Here is an 18,189-nt window from a genome sequence, read left to right on the forward strand (position 1 = left end):
TACTAATTAAAAAAATATCACAATAGTAGTGCGGTTGGACTCGCGTTAGGTTAGGTCAGGCATGACAGTACGAGTAAAGCAATATGCGCGTGGATCCACTACTTATTTAACCTCATATATCAGAGCAAAACATTCGGCAAGCCCTTATTTTCAAGGTATGTACGAAATCCGGAAACTTCAGGGAATATTTTAAGACGTGAATAATGTATTCATCTGATCGTTAAGTACATGTATTATTCGTTGAAAACCTCGGACATGGCGATTTGCATCATTCTATCTTTCTCGTTCGTTAGATGTCAACAAGGATAGAATGACAATGGCACGCTCCGCGAACGCATATTTAGAATGACTTATTTCTTGTAAAGTGTCGGTAACCTTACTTGATTTTTCGTACACATGCCCCTTATTACTGTATATTTAACATATATCAACGTTAGGTACCTATCTAATACTTGTTCTCACGAAAGGACCACCTTAATTACGATGTAACGTTTGAATATTATATTAATCATAGATAGCCGACAGCATGTTACGGAACAGTTTCGAAATATTTCTGTGTAATGTCCAATGGTAATAATTATCGCTGCAGGTGCATCGAGAGATAGAATTTACTGTTATGGGGTATATATGTAATTTGATCGAGGTGTGCGATATTTATATTTAAGCTGGTTGCGAGGGAGATGGTTGCGTTTCGTTCATCCGAGTAATACCTTTCCTTTCTGTGCGTAAGTCCGATGTAATTTTCATCGTCTTCGCAAAGTGGATAAAGCTCCGTTCCGGCCGGTTTAGCGCGCGAATTAAATGCGCACCATACCAGTAATCGTCGGCATGCCGACATTTTGACATCGCTATCGCGTTAATTACCTTGCCTATGCGGATATAAATGTGCGTGCTCGAAAATCACCTTATTACCGCGCGTGTAATGTCGCAGACACTGATTATTATTATTAAGCGTTTCAGGAATTATCCCGTAACGATAGCGTGGAACAATTTCCACGTTTCGCATAGAATAACCTTTGTCGCTTGATTCATTTCTGTCAGCATTGGTCTACAAAATTTTTTTAACGCTGCTACAGTGATATTTACACAGACTTTTGTTAAATTTATAATTTTTATTTTTTACGAAATGAACGAAGTCGTATCGAAATTCGCAAATAGAATAATAAGACAAACGCGATTGTCTTTTCATTCAATAAATAAAAATGATGAAAAATCCGAGTTTTTTAAATTTGAAATGATAAGATAAAAATAATGAATTTTTAAAAAGATAATTATAATTGAAAAATATTCTATATAGATTTAAATTTTATCAATGTCAAATTCAGCTTGCGAAATTAAGTGTAAATCGCTCCGTGTTTTTGCAAATTGATTTTTAAATGGATTTTGCTTGACGAATTGGATTTTGAACGTCTTTATGAGTATATAAGTGTTTAACACGCGCGAGCACGTCGCACTCCATTGATGTCAAGACTCAATTATTTTACAGAATTAATAAGAGCATATTGATGTTAAACTGCTCGTTATCGCGTAATCGCTTTTTAATCTCGTTCGATCTACGTCGATTATAAGAACAAGAAGATTCCAGCACGAGGACATCTATATACACAAGAGAAAATTTGTCTTCGTTAAAAGGGAATTAAGGGATTATACTAATTTGATTATTAGTACTCCAAACTTCGTTTTAGTTCACGATGTTATAAGCTACAAACGCTTAATTAATTTATAAAGCTTGAAATTGCACTTAATAACAATTTACTTGGAAACTTCAAAATTGTAGAGTATAATATCATGCGAGAAAAAGAGTTTCTAGCTTTTCCGACGGCTTCAAAATTTTAGAGTAACTCAAAAAATTGCAAATATTTCGCACGAGGATTTAAAATGCAAAAGAAACATATCGCTTTAACGCGATACATATAACATTCGATTGTCGGAAAACGTTGACTTTATCGAAGCACTACACGAAACTGAAACTTTTGGTACGCAATATTCCATGGCACGTGCAACAACCCGTTAGAATTTTTTGGCGAAAAAGAGAAGAACGGCGGATTTCTTTTTTCAGGACCGTGTTTTTTTAACACCATTGACGTGCGACATTGCGACGCAATTGAATTTTCTTATCTCTCGACGCCCTTAGCAAATACCGCGGGCGCTATTTTGGCACTTCTGGAAGCGAGAGGTTTCGGAGAAGGGAAAAGGAGAAAGAACAGCACCGAGATAGATTTAAGCGAAATTGCTTTTGGTCCGGACGTCTTCGAATGTTGCCGAGGGGTAGAGACGTCTTTAGCTGGGTAACGAGATTGCCGCGACGTGTTTCAGGCACACGCGATACGTACTGTTACGTTCCCTTTGAGCGAGACTTGTTGGACGCGCGCGAGTTGCACGGACGTAATACTTGTACACGACCAGAGACATACCACCGTGTATTCACATGTGTGCGTCCAACGACGCATATCAGACAAATAGAACACGACACACGACGTACATGAAGAAACACATACGCTGTTTTTGGTAATTTAACTTGAGAAACCCGACGGGCCAAGCGCTTTAGGTCAAGCCTAAAAAATTATACACTAGTTCCATATATTTCTCTAGGGACAGTCAGAAAATTATCCCTTTAAATTTTAAATAATCCAAATTCGAATGGATTCGAATGTCGAAGAGTTAAACTGTTATATTTACATAACACATGTAAACTGTTATATTTACATGTGTACGCACGTTTATCCAATATTAAAATTATGAGTTAAGAAAAGCTTATAAAATTATATGTTTACTAATTAGATCGGGAGCAGAGCGATCGCCAGATTGTTTTAGGTGCATTGTGCGTATTAATTTAATAGTAATAATTGTATAATTTCTTTCTTCATTAATTGATTAAAGCAATGGAATTCTTCGAAAAGCGCAATGTTTTACGTTAATTTGAAATGCTCGGGTATCTGAGGGTTAAATAACGGGATGTCCAGAGGGATTAACCAGAAGCGAAGCTGAATCTAATTTGCACGGTGGCGTTCCTTTTTGGACGCGCGCATCCCTATATTGTACGCCGGGTCGTGTCCGGATTGCAATCCACGAAGCACTTCTTATCAAAGTGGAAGGACGCGACACTCACGCGTGTGGCGTTGTAATTATCTCGACATACGATCGATGCAAATATAAATGCAAACACACACATACGCGCTATACGTTACTCTTACATAGCCGCGGCAAATTACATCGCGCGGGCGCTCGCGGCACTCGCGGAATTCAGAGGAATGCCCTCGTCTGTGCCAGCAGCGATAGAGCGAATAAAGTGTCGGACGTAATAACGTTTCGCGGGGTACGGCGTGTCTGTCTATTGCCCCTCTGCCGCCCGTGCAATTCGCTGCAAAAAGTCGGCGAGCGGAACCATGAGCCGGGGTATCTGCAACGCGAGAATTCGACGAACGAGAGTGACTTGCACGGCCTATGAAGGACACCGTGGAAAAACCACGTATAACATAACGTTCATACGCACATTCGTATTTTTCGAGATACCCATATTCTTTGAAATTTTAAAATGCATTTGAAGAGCTCATTCCAAATTACTATTTTAATTATTCTTTTCGAAAATAAAAAATACGTCGACTCTTTGAATATTGTTACTCATATGTGTATGAGTGTGCGTGCGTGTGTGTGTATCCAATACGATGTGCGCTCCGGGGGATTTAATCTGCAATCTTTTGAATGGAAATGGTCGCGCGATATTTTTCGATTAGATATTGGCACGGATTTGCACCTCACTCACACATTAACGGATATTAATAGCGTATTCCATGTCACAAATTAATTTTCGTCGATACTCGAAAAGCGAACTCGTGGATAATATCTCGGTAATTTAATCATTTAATACAGGAAAATCGTAATTCATTCGTAATTTAGATGAGCGCATCTCATCATCGTGTCGTTCAGTCGATCGTAAAAAAATTGTAAATTATTTTAATAAGCGAAATGCAATTCAATCGAGTTGCATTATCTGGCATATACGGCACTTTTTCGTAAAGCCGGAAATATCTCATTTCCTTGGAGAAAGGGAAAGGTCAATCTAAAATGTCGCGCGCACACTTTTCCTCCCGGGATATGACATGATTTCTAATCCATCGATGGACCGACTGGTGCGAGATTAATTATATACGACCTGTGCTGCTCTCGAGGAAAGGCATACACGCGCGAAACGCAGGCAACGTTAACGCGGCCAATGGCCAATATCGCGGCGCGCTGCGCATCAACAAAGCGAGATGAGCGTGTCGAGTGTCGATATTTCGAAGCGGCCCGCGGCGTCCCGATATGTCGATACACCGATAATATATCGGTAGATTGATATCCATGCGGCTCCGAATATTCCAGCGGGGCTGGGATGGTAGCGGGCGGGTCGTCGCACGCGGATGATATTCGTATTTTATGCACTATCGCGCGCACTCCATTTCACGCGTTTCCTGCACGGAGGTGAGTCGGTGCTTCTGATCGATGGGATAGAGGCGCATTCGTGTCGCACCACACACGCCTTCCATCTTCGGTCGCGGTCCAGATATGTGACAGCCGCGCATGACAATTTCTTTTTATACCACTTGAATCCGCCGCGCGGATCCATTTCTTTATTCTTCTCTTTTATTCGAGTTCGAACATATGTATATGTTTGGCATTATATAAAAATCTCCTGAACAGTATTGATTTTACAAGTGCCTCATTTCATATATTTTATTGTTATTTTATTTTAAATAATATCGCTAGCATTCACTCTTGCAAATTAGTGATTTTAATTTGTTAATACCGTTCTATATACGTACTGTATGTACATTATGGTAATTAATTGATACCGACAAATAGGAAATTTTAACTGTTACATTGGAAATTAGTTGATTCTTTTTTAAACGAAAATTTGAATAAATAATTTATTGCTTTTTTTAGATGAAATTACAAAATCTGATATTAAATCTGAATAACAAAGTTCATCTTTATTTTGATTGAAGAATGTGGAATTTTAGTAAAATAGAGAAGTGGGAATAAATTACCTTGTTTCTTTCGGTTTATTTCTCGATTTCTTAAAATTATACGAAAAATTTTCTTGAATTTTCAAAACGCTTTGCATTTCTATCGGAACATAAACATTTGATAAAGAACAATGACAAGAAGACTAAATCAATTCAAATTTATTTCTCGATTAAATTAAATTTTATTCCCCAAATAATCGTTATAAACTCAAACAGTCGACGCACGATAATAGCCCGTTTATTATAAAATCAATTCGGAATGTGAGGAACAGAACATATCCCGTGTGTATATTCATTTTACGAATATTAAATATTTTGTGGTGGCGAGAGAGAGACACACGATGTAGCTGGCAAATCTCGGTGCTCATTTTTTTCACGACGTACGCCGAGTGTGGGCATACGAACACAATGATTTTGTATTTATACACAGTTACCTGCTTGCTTCGCCATTTTAATGGTGACATTCTCGAGCGAGCAGCTCCGTCTAACGTGTTATTATCTCTCGAGACGCGACGAGTGCTATGAGAAGTCAAATTAGTTATTCTCCGCGATGGTTAAAATTAATGATTATCATAAACTGTGAACTTAACTAATTTTATCATTGATGTGTCATGCGCGTAAAACAATAGCTATTTAACAATTTACTCTTCCGTTCACGTACGATTAAAATTGGGAGTTTCATATAAAGTGCCGTTGGATTATTATATTCCGACGCGATAAATGTATGTGTGTGTCTAGTTAAGTTCAATTTATTCAAGGATAGGTTTAAAAACTTGCAAACATCACTCAGGTTCTTAAGACTGGGATTGAATAGGCGATTATACAGATACTGAGGACACAATGTCACAAGAGCACAACTTTGGAGACAAGCTAAGAACAAGCGAGAACAAGATGGATGTAACGGTAACGCGATGTGATCGATGAGATCCATAGATGTCCGAGATATAGCCTAGCGTATAATAAAAAGGAGGACTTATTCGACTTGTAAATAATAAATGAATAGTAGACGAGTGCGCTAACAGGACACCGACTAATTCATCACGGTGGTTGACATTGAAAAAAGAAGAAGAATAAAATAAAACGAACGCGAGAGAAAGAGAGAGAGAAAGAGAGAGAGAAGAAGAAGAAGAAGAAGAGAGAAAAAGAGAATGGAACTAACGAACGTGTAACTATGCGCTGAGAGAAACAAGGCGCGATTTCCGCTTCTATTGTAATTGTCGGTCCTCCGGCACGCGTTTCTCTTTAGCCTCCGGTAAACGAGAACCGTTGGCATGTCTCGTTACACTAGTTTAGTGTTTTAATCATATACAGTACCGACCGGTAGTTCGCGAAAGTGCACATTAATTGAATCACTCATTTAAGAAAAATCCGACGAAACCGTTAGAAGATAATCAAGAAAATTCTTAATGACTCTTAAAAAAGTGTTACTTTTTATATACAAATAATTTTTAGATAACTTTCGAGAAGATGGAACTCTGCAACTTTTCCGAAAGACGACATTTCGTGTAAAACGATCTATTAAATTGAAGTTCAACGAAGATCCGGAAAAGCGGAGGGTATTGATCGGAGGACTGGTAGGATATCGGGAAATTCTCAATTCTACTCGCGTAGCAATAGCGTCGGTCTTTATCGTCTTCAGTGTCGAAGTTTGCGAAATTTCGGCTGAGATCGCGATACGCGAGATCGGAATGCGCGTGCCTTCTTCGCGCATTGAGGCGCGATAAACTTGGACGAATCTTTCCAGATTCTTCTTTCTTGTCGAACGCGCTCCCGTGACTCGGAAACTCGGCGAAAGTTTCCCCAACTATCGCGTGCCATTCCATCCTCCCGGTGACTGAGTTCGCGTTTGAATTTGCAGGTTCGTTCGCCCGATCGCTGGAATCGATAACTTACAATTGGGACATGATTTGAGAGAAAGAATATACATACGCACGTGGATAGGCAACCAAAATGTCGCGGTTAGCGATAAGATAGTGGCGATAAAATAGTGGCCTCGAATCGAGAAATATTGTAGGTATACCGAACGTAGGTATACCGACTTGAGAAAAATATCGAGAATTTGAAAATAAAGAATCATTTTTTCTCTGATTATAAATTTTACGTTAATACAAATTTTATGTGATGCGAAAAGAAGTTAACGTTGAACATTGAACAAGAAACTTCTTTTGATATTTCCGTCAAAGAAAAATTGGTTCTAAGTTCACTCGACTATATGAGTATACCAGTTTTTCAAAATGGTTTTTATGAGAAAAGAACCATATAATAATAACCATATTGAAACGAGGTCGCGTCACGCGTTATAAGCTTTCAGAGCGTAGAAAATATGCTAAGCATTTTCATCCGGTTAATGTGGTGTAAAAGGATTTAATAAATCTGTCGAACGATGCGATATATATGCATTACGATTTCTAATTGCTACATGATGGGAAAATTACGCAAATTAGAAAATCTGTGTTAAAAATTTTCTCTTATCGCATCTCAGCTCCTCGAAAAAATATGAAAATCAAAAGAATAATTTTGTAGTCGATAAATGATTGAAGATAAAGATAAAGATTCGGAATCTAAATTTCAGAAACGTATAATAACATTATTCTTTATCGAAATTCAAATAAACTTTGACTGTTTAGATTGTAACTGGGAAATGTGAGGATAAAGATATCTAGTATCACAGACTGAAAACGTGCGACGAATATCTCAAAGTTTTTTTTGTCGAGGAAACCAGTTTAAAATCGAAAAGAATTTATTTCTAAATTGTCTTAAAAAAAGGAGATTGATAAAATGAATTATAGATATTTTAATATAAAATATACGTAAATGTGCAGTGTATATAACGCAGTAAATATACTTGTACGTTATGATAGATTAATGTATAATTATATATTAATTCAGTAAAAGATTAATTAATGATATGATATGTAGAAATAAGGATTCAAGAGATAATTTGGAACCGAAAGCTCTCTAATTCTGATCAAAGATTCAGATGAAAGATGGCTTTCGCTCGGATCTGGGACACCCCATTTTGATCGATTAATCTCAGAACTCGTATAGTACTTTGGCCAAATTTCCGCTTTTATCAAGTTATCGGTCGAGGATCGCCATTTTTCATGTATATAGCGAACAAACTTTACTTGGCGCATCGCGCGTCACCACTGTATTTTGACGTCGCGTGGCGACTCGACCGAATGATATTAATGGCAATTCGCAGCTCGCGGATAAGCGCCACTTTTTTTTATTAATCGAAATGAGATCCGCCGTCGCGCCGCGAGAACTTCCGCCGCGGGAAAACTTTCGAGCTGATTTATCGTTTTCTGCCGGACAGGAGCATTCCACGATTTAAGGAACTTAAGATTTTCTTACTTTTCTATTCGGTGAACCAAATACATAGGGTGTCCAAAATCAATCGAATTATACTTCGATCCGTAAATACCTCGGCTAATTTATCTCTTAGCCATCGGAGAGATGCAGAAACGTTAGAAAATCGTATGGAGAAGCACGCTTAATCGAGACTTTCCCGAAAAAAAACTTGTTCCTGCCGAGAGATTGAAAAATGATAAGGAATTCTTGAAATCGATTTCAAAGGTCGGTTAAAGTATCCGTTTCCATTTTAAAATTTCTTTAAAATTCTTTAAAATAAAGAAACTTGCTTCGATCATTCGACGTTTCCGAAAGAATCGATTTTATCTCCAAAATGATATTTTTAATAGTACATTGGTCGAATACCTAGATTATTCGTTAGATTTTCGAGATAAAGGCGGATATATTTGCGTTAATACGTGCAAAATTTGTTGATTTTCTATGCCGATGGAGCGTTATCCCGCGGCAAATCGGCCACCTAAAGCTGCTTAAAGGATTTTCACGCGCATTAACGCGCATAGATAATTCATACACTCTATCGGACCGGTTCAAAACAATATCAGCGGCCATAGCTAAGTTCGTAAATTCAATAACAAGCCATCTTGTCGTTCATTCAGCGCAACTTTTACGAAGGCGACGCTTTTATTTAGAGGATGCGATTTTCGTGATACTTTTGGCATATATTATACGATCCTACATTAATGCAATCGAAAAATCATATTTCAATTCACAAACATTTTATTACAGCGTTTTCGCTATGAAATAGTAGTTACAGCGTTTTTCTTTTATTTTGGAAAGTAACGCTACTTTGTGAACAAAGTTTCGTAAATTCTTACCCGCATGGCAGGCGAATCTAAATGGATTCAGAAACTACCGCTTGATTAGCGATTCGCAAGGCGCGACGAATGAAATTCTGTCTTTCTGCATAAGAGAAACAAGATTTAGCTTGCAAATAAGTTTGGTAAGCCGGCTGGTCTTACGTGACGTTGGTTGAAAATTACTTCATTTAAGATCTCAACTCTAGAAAATAGCGTACATCATTAAAATTCAGGGGTATGTATAATAATGCTGAATTTTCCAGCACTTTCCCAATTATTTCTCAACGCAAATTTTAACTCGTTCTTGAAATTAAATTACTAAAAACATATAGCTCCGTTGCGCAAAATTTCTTAACAAGAGAATTTTTTGCTTCAAATACATTAAAATATTTTTTGAAAGATCGTTCAATTTTACATATCGTTATAGCGTTAATATTGCTGCGATTAGTATTAGCTGTGGTTAATGTAGTAAACCTCCAAGCTTTTCGTAACTCTCGATATACAATTGTATCGTACTGCACGATAATGCTTTCGGTCGATTCAATGATTCGCAAACAATGATACCGCTCTATCCGCGGCGTAAGCCAGCATCCGCTGGTGCGAATGCATTATGCATGAACCACCCGCAGCGGGGAACGGCGTCGTGAAAGGGTTGCTCTTTGCGCGCGATGGATTACTTATATATGAGCGCGAAATAAATTCAAATAAAGACTCTTTGAAAACGCGTCGAAAGCAATCCGCTATAATAGAAGAAGAGAGAAAGGGTGAACAATGAGAAGATAAAAAAAATGAGAGGACTTGAAGAGAAAAAGAAGAAAACAAGAAAAATAGGGAGAAACGATTAGAGAAGAGAGAGAGAGAGAGAGAGAGAGAGAGAGAGAGAGAGAGAGAGAGAGAGAGAGATGAAGCGAGTAAAATAGAGAGAAACGTGAAGAAATAATGGAAAACGAATGAGAGATTGAGGGCAAAGGAATTCGAATATTACCATCTTTTGTGGTGAAAGGAAAAAGGAACAGTTTCCTTCGCGAAAACATTCTCGCTAAGGAAAATTCGATCTTGAATCCAGATAAAGAATTTGCTATCCTGGAAAAGGGCATTCTGTATATATACGTTTGACGCGAGATGATAGCGCGATCGCTTGGTATGAGCGCGAGATAAATTCGAATAAAGGTTTCTTAAAGGAGCGTCGAAAGCGATTCGGCGTCGAATAAAACAGAGCGGAATTACCGCGGCTAATCGAGTTTCTCACGCTTCCTCTCCTTCCTCTCTCTTTCTACTCTCTCGCTTTCTGAACGGGAAAGCTTCCGATGGCAGCGAGCTGTAATTTTCTGGAGTGAAAAATCAAAGCGATTGAGTTCCTTTCGCGGCGCTCTTATAAATGCTCTCGTCGCTCGGCATTGAACTTGCATTAACGCGATTAGAACGACCGAGAAGAAGGAGGAAGAGAGCTTTCTTCCCGCTTTTGTTTGTTCCTTTCGTTATTTAACGCACGATTAATCCACTGCAGAGAGAAACCGCGAGGTCTGCGAACACACGTAGTATCTCGAAATTGGTAGAAAGCGGGCACGTATGTCTCGTGAAGTTTAATGTCTTTTTCTGAGTAAAGTTTTAAAGTACTAAGAGTGACTGAATTAAAAGCCATGGGAAACAGAGAACGTTGCGCAATTAGTTCTTATTTTTCTTTGGTACGTAAACTTATTTCGTAAAAAAATAGGCAATCTTAAACCACATAAAATATTTAAATTTTATACGTACACTCAAGTTGTAAATTTAAAAAATTTCGTTATTAAGGCTCTTTGGTAATTTAGTAATCTCTGAAAATCCGGATTGTGTTAAAAAAGTGCGTTTTTACTTTAATTCCGTTGATTAAATTCTTAGTAGTTTTTATGTTCTCATGTTATACTTGTATATCTCTATAAAATATAATAGTTGCACAATATTAACATAAATATAAATGATAAATTAATACGATTAAAAAATGGTTTTTGCCAAATAAATTTCGCAATTTTGTACACTGCGAAATATTAATATTACACGATTGTGATGACTCATTGTTATTTTTTTAAAAAATACATTTTTTGATAAATTAGAAAGTGTCTTTTACAAAAGTTACTTGCCTTTTATTTTAGTAAAAACTTTAAAGTCAGTCGCTGTTTTTCGATCCGGAACTACGTGTCACCGGTCGGTTCCGTTCACATGACTGCGGCTCGCTCTGGAGTGCGACTTTTTTAAGATTTGACAATGTTAGTAGAACTGCAAGAACTTTGTGGGTGGCTAATGCAATTTGCGAACAGTATGAGATAGAAATCTCTTGATAAGGACACAAAACCAGTGTCGAAACGTCGAGTTAACGTAAGAATAAATGTCAGTTTGGTCAAAAATACAACCTGTATTAATATTTCACTGACAAAGCAAAGAATTTTGGAAAAAACTTTAAATTATAGTAAGTCGAATATCATTAATTACCAACATTGGTTCATGTATCTTGCTACAAGTTTTTATTTTATATATCTATTAACTTTAACAGTGTTAATTTCAACTTATAACTATGTTTTGCACATATCAGAAATTTAGTCGAGCAGATTTTTTCTATAATTTCCGGAGAAAGAAATGAATATGCTAAATCGAAATGATTTATTATTCACGTGTATTTATATGTAGCGAATAATGAATAATGAGATAATTTGACAAAACGATTTTTGATAATAAGAAGACAGGTGCAAGTGTCCCGATTTTATTCTCTTTGCGAATTGGAAGGTTCCTGAGTTTTCTCGCCAATTGTCCGAGTATACAGCGCGGAGAAATGTGGTCGCCCAAACAGTCCCGCAGACAAATGGACCTCAGCGGCAGCCGCGGAAACTGGATAGCGGGAAAAGGAAGAAAAGAGGGAAGGAAAGAAAGAGGGGTGCTCGTGAAGAAGGGGTTATTAATCGGCGTAACGACGACGGGCAGACGTTGGCGCTTGTCGTCGGTAGCTAAAAATATTTTTCCCCAAGAATAAACGTCGGTCGAAAGACGAGGACGAGGGGAGGAGGGACGAAGACGTTCGTTCTTTCGACGATACGGTCGTGACCGGTCACGGCCTCTCGACCACCGAAATGAGATTATTTTTCAACTCGCTAGACTCTTTTTCTTTTCTCCGAGCGTAGTAAATATTCCTTCCCTCTTGCTCGCTTTGAAATACAAGAGCGTTTAGTGAGAAGTAACGATCGCTGAGCTCGAATAACGAGTTGAGCTCGTACACCTGTTCGATTCGCGGTTGTGTGTACAACCGCTCTTAATCCTCCGCGAGTCCGAAAATAGCCGCTCGTTCGTAGACCAAATTCTCGCAATATTTTTCTCCGGGGATATAATAGATTATTTACGAGTATTATGAGAAATCTGGCGACGATCTCGTCTCGTCAAAGAGCATGTCGGACAATACTTTTATATATCTTTCTTTTCTATGTCGTTTTTGTAAGGCTACCGTTTCGTTGAAAGTTCTAAAAGTTTCGGGAGAAAGATAAACCGTGCGATGAGTTATTCCGAGCTCTTTGTGGATCGTAACGGTGGATAACACGGTGGTTCGTTAATGAGAATCGAGCCGGCGATCGATAGGGGTTTCTCAGCGAGACGGTAGAAATCGCCGACTGAGCAAACCGATTCGGAATAATTAATCGAACGGAAGTGGACCTAATGTAAACCTAGACGTAGCTGCCTTGAACCAACACGGGTGGTATTCCAGGCTCGTCTTGTTCGGCCATCGTCATTTGTCGTCTCATCGATCGACTGGTGATCGTGCACCCTCGGAAACACTTCTCGTTCTTCGCAGAAGAAAATCTGTCTCTCTATAATCAACAAAATGAAATTTTACCGCCCCGCTCAGGCAATTACGACGCGATATCATGCAACAACGTAGTTTTAAATGTACGGCGTATAATAGGGAATACAAAAATCTATATTATCGAAATAAAAAATAGTTATAATTAATTGAGAAAAATTGTTAATTTTTTATAATTCTTATAAATAATTACAGAAAAATGATGTTCAAAAAATAGAGAAAAACTACTTGCAAATATAAAATAATATAAAAATATATTTTTTCCATAAACTTTAAATTATAAATATCAATTTAAGTTTATAAATTGACTATTTTCAGAAGGATATAAATTAAGTCTTGATTTACTAATATCAATTAGAGTTAAATATTTCGCTGCTAGAAAAGTATTATGCGAAATTTGGAAATACACAATAATTAGGTCGCATTTTACTCCGTAATAATTATTGTCAAGCAAGAATCAATTTTAGCGACATACCATTACAAGAGAACTTTTCGTAAAATATTTTGTTTCTGCATTTTTGCCGATTCAATTGTGCGAGGTACAACGAAGAGGTGTACCCTATAAATTTTTTCCCTAATCGCTTGACCGAAATTCCACGAGTGGAATACAGCCGCTGAAAACGCGCGAGTTATTGTTTCCTCCGTGCACTGAATATTCCGCGCCCCGGCAAAGAGAAGAAACAAGCGGAAGCGAAAAAGGTTTCCCTCGTTCCCACGCGTGCGTTCGCGGGAGCGGAAAATATAACTCGGTTATATTGTCTCTCTCTCTCTTTCTCTTTTTTTTTCTTCTTTTCTCCCGGTGTCTGACGCGTCTCCTGGTGTGCGCGTCTTTCGTTTTTATTACTTACCCTCTCGCATCTTCTCTCGGGCAATTTTTGAGGAATTATAAAGTCTCCGCTTAAACGCGCCGCAGACAGAAATCGCGCGCGAAACTTTTAGCGCCGGGATTACCGTCGCGGCTGGACGGAATCGACCGTACTAATTAAATTTCGTCTCCCTTCAAAAAGAGTCACTTTGCACCGTTTTTATGCCGTAATAAACACGCCAAAGATGATTTTCACGGTAAATTCACTAAACGATGTACACGTGAACACGATAGAAGTGGAGAGTGTGATGTTTCCAAGTATATATAGAACTTAATCTATGTGAGACAAAAGAACGATTATCGAACACCCTTTATAATTTTGTTATGCTTTTTCTCGTTTGTGCTTTTTCCCCCCGACTCCCGATAACGTTGCTCAACAAAATTTAATCTTTTTCTCTTACAAAGATGCCACATTATTTTAATTCGATACGTATAATAGGCAATTTTTAAATTCCATATAACATTTACATATATAGTAATTTACATAGTAAAAACTTGATATTATTGAAACTCGTACAAAATGTATCGCAAGTAGCAGAACCGTATAAGCTGTCGAAACGCATGCGCGTTGCATGTGCATGCACGTTCGTGAAGTTTCCATTTCGCAATTCAAACGAATATTAATGGAGATATGTTAGGGAGCTTGTCTGCCGCTCTCTCTCTCTCTCTCTCTCTCTCTCTCTCTCTCTCTCTCTCTCTCTCTCTCTCTCTCTCTCTCTCTCTCTCTCTCTCTCTCTCTCTCTCTCTCTCTCTCTCTCTCTCGATCTGCCTCTCGATACAAGCACCTCGATCGGACGTAACGCCGACGCTGCCGTAACTTCGTCCCCGAACTCCGGCAAAGTGCATTAACGAGATGAAACGGAATTCGCGAGAGAGGGGCGGTACATCCCCCGATTTGCCAGCGTATGTACGTGCCCTTCAAAGCCTCGAGTTCACTCTCTGTGTGTGACCCTTCTCTCGGCAAGAGAGGGAGGGGGGGGGGAGAGAGAGAGAGAGAGAGAGAGAGAGAGAGAGAGAGAGAGAGAGAGAGAGAGAGAGAGAGAGATAGGGAGAAAGATACGCGTTCGGCATTCATGAAAGTACGACGAGAGAACATGTGAAGCAAGATAACGACGAATAAAGGCTGCCTTTCCGATGCTAATTTTTAAATGGGATAATAGATATCTCTCAGAGCGTTTGAGCGAGTCGACGAGCTTGCGAAACGTTACTTTCGATGTCTTCTTTGGGAGATTTGCGTCCTGAATATTAATTCTAAAGTGCCGCAAAGTCGTATGCCGACCCGTGGCACGAAGTACCAAAGTAGTCAGGTTTTACTGAGGTGATTATTGTCGTCAAGAACAATAGAGAAGTTTTCTACCGCTGTGCCATTTAAATTAAATTCTTCGCTTGAAAGATCGATTATTCCGCGGTCAATTTAATTTCCATAAACGATAAAAATATTTACCGAGACATTGGAAAAATTAAAATTATTGTTATAATACATATTTTATATTTTTACAATTTTTCATTGTAATTTATATACTGATGTTTGATAGATTTAATTTACGTATCTAATACGCATAAAGATATTGTGTGCAAAATTTTTGAAAAAGTATAAATTGTATTTTATTAAATGTATTTATATTAAGTGCACAACTATATTAAGTGAATTTTATTTTCCGAGTTAATCACTCATCCTAGAAACGTTTGATTACTAATTCACGCCGCACGCTAAAACGTTGCGTTGCATTTTTTATTCTTCTCGTTATCCTGTCCCATTTCTTTCTTTCTCTTGATGAAAAAGGCGCATCAACACGTTAACCGCGGAAGTCGGAGGATTTTTAATTTCAAATCGCTGTGTCTGTCAGCGTTTCATTCTGTTTCATTTGTCATCTCGCAATCACAAAAAACACGCCGTGCTTAGATATTCACCTTCTCACGAGAGGCTTTCGCGAGTCGAGTATTAAATTCCTGTGAAAATGTTAGTTGACGTAGTACCACCTTGTGCTGTGATAAAAAAAAGTGCAGCATTAATCGATAAATGCTCGTGCGCACCAAACAGTTTTTCTTTCTTTTTCTCCAGAAGGAGACTATGACTATACTGCGTCGAGAGATTCGCCACGCGCATTCGAATTCTAATTGAATCCTAAAGAAGAGGATTTTTACAATTTAGCCAATTGAACTTATCCAATTATAAATATATCCTTATAAAATTCTTGATAGTAAAAACCGCTTCTTTTTTCCATTCAAACGATCTTACGCTGTTTACATTTTATTTTTTTCATTCCTTTATATGTATTGTCTGCAATTTCCATGTATTTGCCAAATGTTTTATTCGCTACAGTGGATCATGGCACATGAAATGCCCATATTTCGAAGATTTCAATTTTGTGAAACAGTTATGTAAAATAAATTTCTAATAATCAAGTTATCTTATTAAAGCAACGTGCGATTATTTTGCAAAAATACGTTTCAGTTTGCGCGAAGTACTTGCATCTTTTACAGTAAATTTTTGCAAATAGAAGAAGTTGAGAAATTCATATTATGCGCCATCTCTATGATTTTAAATTCAGAGAAGGTAACATGATAATTTATAATATAAATCCTTTGCTTAGGAAACAGTCATATACATATTAACGTGAGAAGAAAAAATATATAAATATATTCCAAGTAGGTACTTTATATCGCGATTACATTATTTAAGTACGTATACATGAAAAAATGTACATTACATTTTTTAAACCTGATAAGATCTCAGATTTGAAACTGAAAACATATATTTTTGTTTTCACCTTTTTAACTTCTTATGTTTATTTGAAATAAAATTATAGAAATAGCTTATTATTCTGAGAAATGTAAAAAAAAAACATTACAATCCAATATCTTTTATCTCTTTTTGCGTTTATTTTTTTTCTCCTTCATTTCTCTACAGAATTCTGCCATTTTTTCCTCATAGCCTCAACGTAACGACGTATCGTCAGTCGAATGTCTCTAACAATAAGTGGACTTCGCTAGTATATATGTCCTCGATAGAAAGTACTTGGTACATAATTATGTGTATATACTGCAATTCTTCTCTTCGCCGGTAGTCGTCATTGTCTCGGCGACGAATTAAATTAACCACTTTCTTCGCTCTATACGCTCGGCTTCCTTCGTTTTTCACTTCCGGGCACGGCATTCCGTGTCTGCCGACGGTAGTATGCGCCGGACAGAAATCCGCTGCGACGGCATGCTTGTTAATTCGGCGATCCTTATTCCGGTGCTCCGTTGAACCGTGCCCGTGTCGACTCTTAATGGCTCCGCTGAAATATTCAATCGTCGGACGCACCGTGGAGAGCAGAGGCGAGAGCGAGAGATACTTGGCTCCTTCTTCCCGTTCTCCAGTCGTAATTGTCTTTCGCAACTGCGCGCTGCGCCCGGGCTTTTTACCTCGTCGTCACTCCTCCCGGAAAACGTTTTGCTCCCTTTGCTTTTCCGGTTACGGCTTTACCGTAGGTATTTTTTCGGGGACGTGTCTGCGAATTTCCCACGGGCGATAAACTTTTCTCTCGGGTCGATGCATTTGCTGTATCGGTAGATACTCGGGCGCAAAGTTCCTTCCTTGCTTCTTTCTGTGCTTTTGGAAACGGGTATTTTTACCGTTTCTTTCTTCCGGATTGCTCTGACTTACTTCTTCCGCCTCGCTTCGGAGCGATATTGTTCTAGTCGAAACATAGAGTGTAAAACGGGAACGTTTATTTTTCTTCTACTTTTCGCGTCGGGATCGTCATTCTTCTGGAAAATCGGGAAAAATTAAGATATTTGTCTCTCCCTAGAAAGATCGGAGAAAATCAGAAAAATTTCACGAGTCATTGGAATTATGTGATTTTTCTTTAATTTAGATTAGCATTTCTATTGGAAAGGAAATGAAATTTTCATTTTCTTGTTTCGCCTTTTTATTATTTTACATTTTAGCAAATTTATCACTTTATATGATTTTAATTAAATCGCAAAATGTGTACATTATTAATTTTTTTCTAACGTATACACGTGTAATATAAGAATATATATCGTATCATAACGTACAAAAAGAGACGTGGCGTGCAAAAAACTTTCTGTACTATGAATCCCCATTGACCTGCGCCTTTCCCATAATTCATACAAATGTTTTATGAAAGTATATAAAACTTGCAGAAAAAAGGAGAGCGAAACTCGTGCTCCACGATCCAGATTTATGAAAAGATGGGAAGAGATACCTACTTGGATGCACCTTTGTTTCTTCTTAATTATGACCGCTATAATCGCTCTCCGACTCATCTCTCAACAAGGTTCTCTCTGTGTAGTCTATACCACTTTATTCGGCCAAGT

The 18,189-nt window shown here is 37.9% G+C and overlaps 1 protein-coding gene across 5 annotated transcripts in view; it reads left to right on the forward strand.

Moving 5' to 3' along the window:
• The window catches only part of Tpst (tyrosylprotein sulfotransferase), a 72,504-nt gene that overhangs the window by 18,358 nt on the left and 35,957 nt on the right, over window positions 1-18,189 (forward strand). The gene's annotated exons all lie outside the window — the stretch shown is intronic.

Source organism: Temnothorax americanus, unplaced genomic scaffold (assembly GCF_048541705.1).
Source record: "Temnothorax americanus isolate GAGA-0224 unplaced genomic scaffold, ASM4854170v1 Scaffold36, whole genome shotgun sequence".
In the NCBI taxonomy this organism is placed as follows: domain Eukaryota; kingdom Metazoa; phylum Arthropoda; class Insecta; order Hymenoptera; family Formicidae; genus Temnothorax; species Temnothorax americanus.